General features: G+C 41.6%; 1 protein-coding gene across 5 annotated transcripts in view; it reads left to right on the top strand.

Annotated features, from left to right (window-relative positions):
* Window positions 1-219: 219 nt before the first annotated feature.
* dennd4c (DENN/MADD domain containing 4C) overlaps window positions 220-6,609 on the top strand; it is a 152,962-nt gene continuing 146,572 nt past the window's right edge. For 4 of the 5 annotated variants that reach the window (XM_043719156.2, XM_043719146.2, XM_043719115.2 and 1 more), the window contains exon 1: window positions 313-465. The gene's annotated coding sequence lies outside the window, so the exon portion shown is untranslated. Of the gene's footprint in view, window positions 292-312; window positions 466-6,609 lie in introns of those variants that run through there. The other variant, XM_043719121.2, reaches the window with a different exon arrangement.

Here is a 6,609-nt window from a genome sequence, read left to right as displayed (position 1 = left end):
ATTCGCCTGTCAATCATTAGTCAGGGGCGGGACATTGTGAACCTAGTCTGTCAATCATCCGGGGGGCGGTGCCGCGTGATACTCACCCGTCAGCCACTCTTTGGGGGCGGGGCAGTGTGAACCACTACTGTCAATCAGCCTGTGGGCGCGGCGATTATGGGTGTGTCCTCGCCTGTCAATCATCCGGAAGGGGCGGGGCTTGTCCGGGTGAAGTTAGAAGTCACAAACAAAGATGGCGGCAGCGGTGGGTCGAGCGTTGCACTAAGCGGGACGGAGAGAGAGCCGGAGGAGGTGAGACCTGGGCAGTGCGGAGCACGCAGGTCAAGCCTGGAAGAGGAAATACAACGCGGTAGACGCGTGTCGCCGGTTGCAGTGTTGGTTGTTCGTTTAGACTGCGGCTCCTCCACTTGTGGCGCTTTCCCTTCATGTCGTTTCGCTGAGAGAAGGAGGCGGGGGCCGGGACAGGTGAGGATGAGCCCAACACTTTATACCCAGGAGTCAGCCGCCTCGCCCAGGCAAACTTTGGCTGGGCGAGCGGGCCGCTTCCGTTGGGTTTTGCTTGCGATGCCTGTCGGGTGGTGGATGAGTTTTCAAGCCCCGGGGCGGGGGCTTGGTCTAAGGAGGTCATCCTCCCTCAGAGCGAGTGTGTCTCGGCCTGCAGTCCAACTGCTGTACACTCTGTCCAGCTCCAGCCGCCCCCACTCTCCACCCCCCGCCTCTCGCTCTGCTCTGCTCTGCCCTACCCTACCAAACCCCCCCTAGCACTTTCAGTCCTTTACAGTTTCTCCTCCTCTTAAGGTTTCCGGTGGGTGAGATCAGAGACGCTGCAGGTGAACCGACCTGTTGGTTGCCTCGGCTCAGTGCCAGTGATCAGTCATCCTCGTTACTGTGTCAAGGGAGATGTTTACAGTACTTAAAACAAACCAGGTTATTTCCATCCAGAGTTCAGGGCTTTAGTTTCGTTTGATCGTCAGAACTGTATATCCTACCAGTGTCAGGGTAAAGAGTATAGATTGACACTGCTCAAAATGAAAGTCGAAAGTCTCAGGAAGCTAAATCTGTTAATTTCATCCTAGGAATCGAAAGACTAGTATGTCAATTAACTGCAATGCAAACTTGAACAGGATTTAAATATAAGAAATTCCTGCAAGTCTTTTCGGCTTTTCAACCGATGTTTCAAATATACTGTGGTGTTTTCTTGCTTGCAGATGAAATTCTACTGTCCTAAACATGAATGAACTGCAATGACCTTACACAGATGGTCTTATTCCAATCTTAACTTTTCTGACCATTAAGATCCTGAATCTTGACAGGGCATGGAACAATTCAGTTCTCTGACAATTCATGAAAGTGCTTAGGGACAAAGAAACTGCAGAGGCTGGAATCCAAAATAGACCGGCGGGAGGCTGGAAGAGCACAGCAAGCCAGGCAGCATTGGGAAGTGGATAAGTTGACTTCTTCAGTCCTGAAGAAGGATTACATACAAAGTGTTGGCTTATTCACCTCCTGATGCTGTCTGGCTTGCTGTGTTCTTCCAGCTTCCTGTCTGTCTATTTTAAATTCATGAAAATGACACACTATTTGCGATACAAGTCGGTAGGATTCTGTTCTGAGCTGTGTATGACTGTGCTTGTAGCAGAGATTGAAGCTGAATTGAACAAATGTGAATTGGTAGCTTGTAAGAGTATTGTGCAGTTGTGAGGTGGAATTATGGTACAGAATTTGAGTTAATGCATACTGTGACTTTATTTAAGATGTCCTATGATTGTAAGACTTAAGAATCAGTTCATGAACTTGACAGTGTGATGCAGTTATAAGATTAAGGACACTAATTTGTGCCATCACTGATGCGACCAACTTCTGCTCCTGCTTCAATTCATCATTGCCAAATCTTCATTAAAACACTTATCATCTCACATTTGGCTGTTCGTGGCACTCCTGGCTGGGCTGCCAACATCCATCTGTCGTAGATGTTTTAATCAAACTGTTTTGAAGTACAATGACATAAATAAAAGTAAAATACTGCAGTTGCTGGAAATCTGAAATAAGTTGAGAGAACTCAGCAGACTTGGCAGCAACTGTGGAGAGAGAAACGTTTCAAATCCAGTTGGACTTGACTTGACAACTGAAAAAGAAATACTCACATGCTTCCAGGCATGTTCTGACAGACCTCTGGAACAGATGAGACTTTGAACTGGGTCTTTGAGACCAGATGTAGGGACAATGCTACCATGCCACAGACAGGCCCAAAATGAATTTCATCAAGCTCTGACATCAAAAGTGGAAGATGGGCACAAATGATACTGTAACTGAGAAAATGACAGATGAGCACAATCACTTTTTCAGTTATTTTAACCATCCTATTCAACATTTTAAGGCACCTTTGGAGCAGTTGCGTCTTGAGTCCCGACTTTGTGGCTCACAGGTCAGGACACTATCACTGTGTTAGAAACCCCTGTCTAAATCAATGTGTTCATACATGTTATGAAACATATCTGGGGCAGGTGGGATTTGAACACATGTCCCTGATCTAAAGGTGGAGGCAGTGCCAGTGTGCAACATGACCCTTCCATCTATCATAAACTTAAGCTAATTTGGAACACTGCTGCTTGTGACCAAATTCTCAAGTTTTGTTATCACCCGCTTTTTTCATTTGCTCCGAGTAATACTAATTCGATGTTTGATTTCTTAATTCTCATCCGTTATCAAATTTTTCCATGTGTTCATCCCATATCTGGAACCTTCAATTTTCTGAGCTATCTGACATGAATATAATCATCTTCACAGGGTGAGTGGTTAAAGTCTAGAATTCCTAATAGTGATGGAAGTTGGTTTGATCAGAGTTTTCAAAAGGTGATTTTTTTCAAAAGAACAGAGGATAGGGTTCCAGGTAATGGCATTCTGTGAATTGAGTTTTTAGAGAGCTGGCACAGACATGTGTCAAATGTCAGCCTCCTGCAGTCTAATGATTCTGTACTCTTTCAATCCTGATCTGTGCATATTCTTGATGTTAATTGCTGCACCATTAGTTATTGGACAATCAACCTTTGAACTCTGGAGTTCCCTTTCTCCCCTCTGCCATTCTGCCATCATTAGGCAACAGTAGTCTGGCATGTACTTGTAGCATGTGTGGCTTTATAGAGGACAGATAGAAATTAGCTGTATGGATTGCTCAGTAACCTAGTTTTGAGAATAGCTGTTCACTCAACATTGGTTTGTGATGCAATGTTTTGTTTTGGTTGTGTCACATGTTTGACTTTACTCTATTGGAGGGTTCATCAGATCCTTTTCCAGGCACAGATCAAGATCTGGATAACCATCTGTCCTGCAGAACATGTGACAATGGTTTGTTCAGTCTTCAGGTAAAGATGGTCTTATGTCCTCCTTGCTGTGCGAACTCTTTCTCCTTGATGAAACTGTAGAAAGCAGAATTCTGCTTAAATTCAACTCAAATATCCCTACAAATCTTTTGTCTCAGCATTTATTTTGGTATCTATGGAACGTGAGCATGGACCCAGACTTGAAGTTGGTGAAGCTTTTGGTCATGATCTACATCTAAAAACAGAAACTGATCAAGAAACATTCAATCACCTGCACTCAAAATATTCTTGATGGGATGAACCTATGTTCACAGTTCTCTGTTCTCAGCATAATTTAATGTCTGGGGAGGGGGTTTGTGGGTTTAGGTAGCAGAATTGCAAAATACATGTGTGATATACTAGATATTTAACCCTAAAATAACTTGTCTCTGTCAGAGATTTAAACCTCTTCAGCACTTAGCTCTGCCCAATTTCATTAACTTGGATTTTGAGCTGAGTAGAGATCCACAACTATGGGATTGTTTTATGTTCAATAAATAAAGACTGTTCAACAATATCTTTTGAAACATCATTCCACATTTGAGAGACGAGGAAAGAAATTCACTGACTCCTATCTCCTCCTTGGGTTCAAATATTGTATGTTCGTACTGTTTTCCCCCTTTTAGCCCAGTGCCATCTGAACTTTGCTTTACCCACGTCACACAAAGAATCAAGACTATTTCTGTTGTGCTGATTCTCTGTCTCACTTTGAGCCATTCCAATTGTGCTGAGTATATGAACCCTTCTTGACCTCAAAACTTTAAGGAATGCACACCATAGAGATTTACAAGGGCTATGCTCTAACCATGAAATAATAGAAATCAGAATCTAATTTCATTTTCATTTTTGTTTGATGTAGGCTCTTGTACTTGCACTATTTAACATTTGCTGTAAGCTTGTTGTTTTAACCTTCCAGTTGATTTGAAGTGAAGGGACACTGGATGATGATAAAGGGTCACATCTTTGTGCTTTGCCTGAGAACAATGGTTTTGAACAGAAGTCAGAAAAAACGTAAAAATTGCAAAAACAACTGAAGGTCATGGCTGCCATAATAACTTTTCAAAATTGTATAGAAACCTTCATTGAGTTTTGAGTTTAATTTCTAGATTTGTTTATAGTCAGCAATTGCTGTGTACATTGTTTTGCATTGCTTTAATGTTAATTGCAGTTAGGCTAATGCATTGACGGCTTTGTCGATGCTTTGTAATGAAAAAATTTGCTTTAACTGTAAAGGACAAATATATTATGTTTTGCACTAAGTTATAAACATTGGAGAAAGGAAGGCTTAATATGACACACTGATCCTTATTTACAAGAGGATTGAAGCACAAAAATAAGATGTCTTGCTGTAGTTGTACTGTGATTTGATCAGAACATAACTGGAGTACCAAGTACTGTTTGTGTTTGATATTGAAGGAAGGATAACATGTCTTAGAGGCAGTACAGCTAAATTCATGAAGTTGGTTCCTTGGGTGAGAGTCCTCAGACAAGAGCATTAATAAATGGGATCCATACTTTCTGGCCTTCAGAAAATAAGTCGAGTTCTCATTGAAATATGCAGGTTTACTAAGGAGTTTGACAGGGAAACAACTTCTTTGTACCGATCTCTGGCTGAAAATTTAAAATCTGTTATCAGTCTCCTTCCATTCCCCCCAAACAAAATATGTCTATTCTAATCTTGAACATATTAAACAGTAGCACATGCAGACTCTCTGTGGGAGAAAATTGCAAAGATAGGCAAAGAGAAATCTATTTGTCACAGTTCAAAGTAACCAATCTCTTAAGTTGAGAGTGTTCCCCATGTTTTAAATTCCCAGCCAGAGAGAAGTACTAAGAAGTTGTTTCCCTGTCAAACTCCTTAGTAAACCTGCATGTTTCAATGAGAACACCTTTTATTCTTAAGGCCAGAGAGTACAGACTCCATTTACACATCCTCTTGTTGGAGGACTCCTATCTGAGGAACCAACCTAATGAATCTTTGCTGAACTCTTGCATCTAACATCAATTCTGCTGAAATCACCTTTTTTATCACTTACCAGTGTTTGGATTTGTTTCAATTCATGACTTCTCTTTTTTTTTTGGGCGGTACTGTGGCTCAGTAGCGGCACCTGGGACTCAGGTTAGATTCCAAACTCGGGTGACTGTGCAAACTCCACACAGATATTCTCCCCTTGCCTGCGTGAGTTGGCTCCAGGTGATCCGGTTTCCTCCCACAGTCCAAAGATGTGCAGGTTAGGTGAATTGGCCATACTAAATGGCCCATAGTATTCAGGTTTGTGTAGGTCAGGTGCATTAGTCAGGGGAAATGTAAAGTAATCGGGTAGGGGAATGGGTCTGGGTGAGATACTCTTTGGAGTGGAATTGATTGGGCCAAATGGCCTGTTTCCACACTATCTGATTCCATGAAGCGTTCAAAAGAAATTTTGGATCTCTAGAGATTGAGTGCAAGCCTGTTTACTATACCATTACCAGAGGTGAGGGAAGTTTGAGTTTATTGTTTTAAGACCATAATAGTTGCCATGTGGGCTGGGGTTTTAAGACTATAACTTGTTCAAAGATCACTAATGACATTGCTCCTTGAGTTTGAGTACCGGGCATTTACTACTTGTTATTGAATTACCATCTTGAGCTTTCATATACATTTTTTTTTACAAATCCAATCTGTTGAGAGCTGAAAATACGCAATTTGCAATTTTTAGGTCAATATCTGCCGAAAGAAATTGCTAATTAGCCCTTGGATGGCAATGCAATTTTTTTCCCCCACGTGACTTTAGTATAAAACAGTCATCAGCAAAGCACGTAGGTATATGCAATATGTATGTTTACTTGACAAACTTCTAACATCAATTATGCTGAAATCACTTTTTGTATCACTTGCCAGTGTTTGGATTTCTGTCTAATTCATGACTTTAGTTTTTGGTGTCTTTGCTGACTTGTTGATTCTCTTCACATGATACTCCAATACACGGTCCACCTCTCTGTCTAGCATATGGTTGGCTGTTAATTGCCTACCTCTATGTTCGAACTGTTCGTTATTGGTTTGCGTTTTTTCCTGGCATAACGGATGTCAACTATTCTGTTTGATCTGCACAGAGCGACAGTGCCCTTTGCTGTGGTGAAGTTTGGCTTTTCCTCTTGTTACACACTTTTTAACTGATGACCGAAGGAGTAAAGTAAACATAATCCCCAAGAAGCATTTATATGTTCTGCTTTTTGTTTTGCCATTTTACTAACAGACTCAAAAGTTAAG

The sequence above is a fragment of the Chiloscyllium plagiosum genome, unplaced genomic scaffold (assembly GCF_037043375.1).
Source record: "Chiloscyllium plagiosum isolate Xiang-an unplaced genomic scaffold, Cpla_swu_hap1 HiC_scaffold_2, whole genome shotgun sequence".
Classification (NCBI taxonomy): Eukaryota; Metazoa; Chordata; class Chondrichthyes; order Orectolobiformes; family Hemiscylliidae; genus Chiloscyllium; species Chiloscyllium plagiosum.
This window is presented reverse-complemented; position numbering and strand designations above follow the sequence as displayed.